A 4,345-nucleotide genomic window follows, 5' to 3' on the forward strand; every position below is an offset into this window, starting at 1 on the left:
TCCAAGCATCGTACGGGTATGCCACACGACTGCGGGATTTGTTGCCTCAACTCCTGAGCCTCTGACGGAAGGACGATGAAGGTCGGGATCGCGTGCCTGGTTGATGAAATCCTATTAACTCCCTATGGTTGCCAGCTCTGCCGGGTGCAGCGAGACGTGCTGGGGTGGAACCGGGTTTGCCTTCCAAACGTTCCCAGTGTGGTGACGGTGTCCTTTTTGATGACGGGTCCTTCTCGGTCGCTTCTACTAAGGGGTCCTCCACACGGCTGCTTCTGCGGTTGCGTTTGGTTTCGGATTATATTCGGATAAAGCTGGAGCGATCACTCAAACGTTTCACTTCACAACTAGTTTGGCGACACGAAGTTCTAACACTGTGCACAACCTAACTTGTCTCAAACCGAAGAAATCTTACTTTACGAACCACGGTCCCTATTCGGGCGCCAGTAAACGTTTTATTCAAGAGAAGAAGTAAAACTAAGTGATTAGTTCTTACGAGCTAGCACTTTTATATTCTAGGGTTAGTTTATTTGATTTTCCACTCTCTTTCCGTGGCGTGGGAATCAGCGGTGTCCTCCTGATGCGTGCGCTGTGGTGTGATGCCGGTGCGTATGATGTCGTGGGTGTGAAAATAGGATGCTCGGTCGATGCAGGTGCGTAGGTGTGATAATAAGATGCTCGGTCGATGCAGGTGCGTGTGATGTCGTCGGTATGGTAATGAGATGCGACGGATGCAAGGCTTTCTGGGAATTCGGGATACTTTGATGATGCGGTTGGAATCGGTCGGTATTGTTGTCCCTTCGCATGTTGGTGTGATAATGTGGTGCGATGTCTAGATGTTTTGGGATGCAGAACCACGAGCTCGGGTTGATGCGATGATTCTCGGTATTCAGGGTTTTATGATCCTCGTCCGGTTAGAATGGTTTCGGATGATGATATCTGACAGCTTTATGATGCTCGTTCGGTGTGGGTGGTCTCGATCGTTGGTAACTGGTATTTGCTGCTGAGAGCTTGGCAGTTGTTGTTGATATCCTTCGTTTGCACTTTGGGCAATAAACATTCCATGATTTGATAAAGGAAATCCACGATTTGGAAATGAATTTCCACGACTTGACCAACCTCCTCTTTGATGTGGATATCGCTGATATCCTCTGCTTTGACGGAAACTTCCACGATTGTGACCAAAATTTCCATGGTTGTGCTGATGGAAATTTCCACTGTTGTGCTGTTGAAATCTGCCGCGATTATTTTGCGTTTGGTGGGCTCGAGCACGACCTCGAGCTCCATCTCTTGATGTCCACATTATTCGAGTAATATTTTGACTTGTTTCTCCAGTAATTGGGCTGGATTGTGCATTTTCTTGCAATTTCTGGATTGCATCATTAATATTGGTAAAATTACCTGCTTTAAGAACAATTCGTGCTTCACTGTTCTTAGCGCCCCTGATGAGAGCATCTACGCCATGTTTTGTGGCCATTTTCTGTGCTGTAACTTCAGGTATGTTGTCACTCAAATACACCGATTTTAGCTGCGCGATAATTTTGTCGACTTGTTCACAAAAGTCAGTCACGTTGTCCGTTTGTTTAATTGCAGCGAGTTTAGCTATGAGGTTTTCTGCTGTTATTTTTGACATGCAGTGATTTTTAACAGCGTCTAGAGTTTCGTTAAGGGTTTGATTTTCATTCACGGCCTGACGAGCTTTGCCGGTTAAACGAGTTCTTACGAACCGCACCACCGTGGCTTCGGCAGCATTTTTCTGGGCAGGGGTTGCCTCCGCAAATGTTTCCTCTACGTTTGAGTGAAACAACCTCACTGCGTCCAGAAAAGTTGTTAAATGTTCTGATGTGCACTAGGGCTGTGCCCAATTTCAGATCGACTTTAGGAGTCGCCATTGTCGTGATATTTATGACTCCTGATTTCGTGTCGTTTAACTTTATTTTCCGTTTTATTATTTCGGTTATTTCAAAATATGCTTGTCTCGAAGATTTAATCAGAAAGTTTAAATTTGTTAACGATATTTCCTCTTCAAACTCTATAAGCCTTTGTTCAACATCGGAATAGAGTTCATGAGCATATTTAAATTTTGCTTGAAGAGTTTCGGTTCTATAATTCGTATTTACGAACTTTTTTAGATTATTGGCAAGTCTAATCAACTGACCAACATCCTCTTCAAGCTGTATCATTAATATTTTGCTAATCTTATATCTATAAACATTAAAAGTAAAAACAAATCCTTTACTTATCTTACAACCATTCCACCCGTTTAGCGGAGGCGCACTCCTCGACGCTGAATTCTGGTTCAATTGCTGTTCCTTGCGGCGGAGGCGCACTCCTCTACGCTCGCTTTTAATGATGATTCACTTTTCTGCTGCTATTCGTTGCTACTGTTGCCGGCCTCAGGCAAGGGTCTCGCGTTTATTCATCATGTTAGATTCGGCTACTTTCATTATTATGGGCTACTGCCCCACTGTTTATCTCTTAGAAGCGAGATAGGTGCCTAAAAAAAACTGACCGTTTTTCGAGTTCGACACTGTTTTTTCTTCAAACCTCACTTAGCTTATTTAAAGCCGACACACTCTTCGCAGCTTTTAAAGCTTGCTTCCGTGAATGTTCCTTATACATGCGGTAAAACATGATTAGTAGTTGTAGTACTACTAGTATTAGAATAATGTTCAGTTTAGTATCGTTTTTCTGGTGTAAACTTTCGTGTACTTCTAATCTATTGAGTACTTGGACCTGTGGGTCACCTTTATTTTCCGTGTCCTTGGACTCCGTATTGCCCATGTTGCTGATTCACTCAAACTACACTGTTCTAACGCTCCTTGTCCGTTTTATTTCACTTCAGTTAGTTCGTTAATATGGCAAATTTTGCCTTTTCCATTTCTTTAGCCCACTCGGTGATTATTTGCTGCATTAATGCCACTGTTGCGCACATCAAAATTAATGCTAGCATTATAATTAAGATCAATGTCACCGTCATGGTGCAAAATCTTCACTTCAAAATCTTCACAACTGTTTTTCACACTTTTTCACTTTGGTAGCCTGTCACTTTGGTAGCCATGTAAACTTTTTGGTTGTCATCATCTTCGATAATTAAATGGCAAACGAACCTCTCGGTTTGAGGGTCAAGACAGAATTGATTTATTCAGTTCTCCAAAATTATTCTGACACTTATTTAGTTCGGAGACACTTGAAAGCACTTATGTATTGTTATGTATTTGATCACCAATCAGTGGTCGATACCGAAAAAGAGAATGTTCAGAGAGAGAGAGAGAGAGAGAGAGAGAGAGGAGAGAGAGAGAGAGAGAGAGAGAGAGAGAGAGAGAGAGAGAGAGAGAGAGAGAGAGAGAGAGAGAGAGAGAGAGAGAGAGAGAGAGAGAGAGAGAGAGAGAGAGAGAGAGAGAGAGAGAGAGAGAGAGAGAGAGAGAGAGAGAGAGAGAGAGAGAGAGAGAGAGAGAGAGAGAGAGAGATACGGAGAAGGCTAATTGCGTCAAACCGAATTGCGCTTGACGACCACACGCTGTTTGCGTGTTCAGAATGTAATATGATCCCAGCCTATTTTTTGCCGGGTCAGGCTTTAAGTCATCGAACTGCTTTATGGGCTCATATTCATACGCTGCATAAATCAGTTCGATGGCATTGTAAAACGTTTGCTATTTTCTTGTGGGGTGCCACTAGAGTGGTCCCTTAAGTTTGGAAATGGGATTTGCTAACATGTGGGATGCACATGCCACACCCGAAAGCCGGTGGTAATGCCGGAAAGTCGGACCCCAGCCAGGGTTCCCGGAAAGCTGGGAAGGGTGGGCCTGAAAAGGCCGGCCCGTCCCGGAATGATGGGAACAAGGGGTTGCGACCAATGGTGGGCCCTCAGCAGCCACAGAGCAGGGCGATCCAAGGAGAGGACCCTCCTTGGACAAAGGTAGAGCGGAAGAGGAAGAAGAAGGTGAATCCGCAGGCAGAAGTAAAGGACGCCAAGCCAAGGCGTAGGAGGGCAGATGCCAGGCGCGAGAAAGGCGACGCTATCGTCACCAAGACGGAACATTCCAAGTACTCGGACGTCTTGAAGACGATGCGAAGCGACGCCAAGCTTGAGGGTCTTGGAGCCGACGAACGCAGTTTTAGACGTACTCGTACGGGCGAGATGATCCTGGAGCTGAAGCGCCAGAAGGAACACAAGGGCGCCGCCTACAAAAGGCTGGCAGAAGAGGTCCTTGGTGAAGGTGTGCAGGTGAGGGCTCTGACACATGAGGCGACTCTGAAGGTCAAAGACATTGACGAGATCACCGAAGTGGAAGAGATCGTCACGGCACTGCGGCAACAGTGCGATGTGCAGGTGGCCGCCGCAGCC

General features: G+C 45.5%; 1 long non-coding RNA gene across 1 annotated transcript; it reads left to right on the top strand.

Annotated features, from left to right (window-relative positions):
- The first annotated feature begins 461 nt into the window (after window positions 1–461).
- LOC134291251 (uncharacterized) lies at window positions 462–2,986 on the top strand. The gene is made up of 2 exons (XR_009998995.1): window positions 462–650; window positions 689–2,986. It is a non-coding gene; the product is annotated as an uncharacterized LOC134291251 (long non-coding RNA).
- The last annotated feature ends 1,359 nt before the right edge of the window (window positions 2,987–4,345 follow it).

The sequence above is a fragment of the Aedes albopictus genome, chromosome 3 (assembly GCF_035046485.1).
Source record: "Aedes albopictus strain Foshan chromosome 3, AalbF5, whole genome shotgun sequence".
In the NCBI taxonomy this organism is placed as follows: Eukaryota; Metazoa; Arthropoda; class Insecta; order Diptera; family Culicidae; genus Aedes; species Aedes albopictus.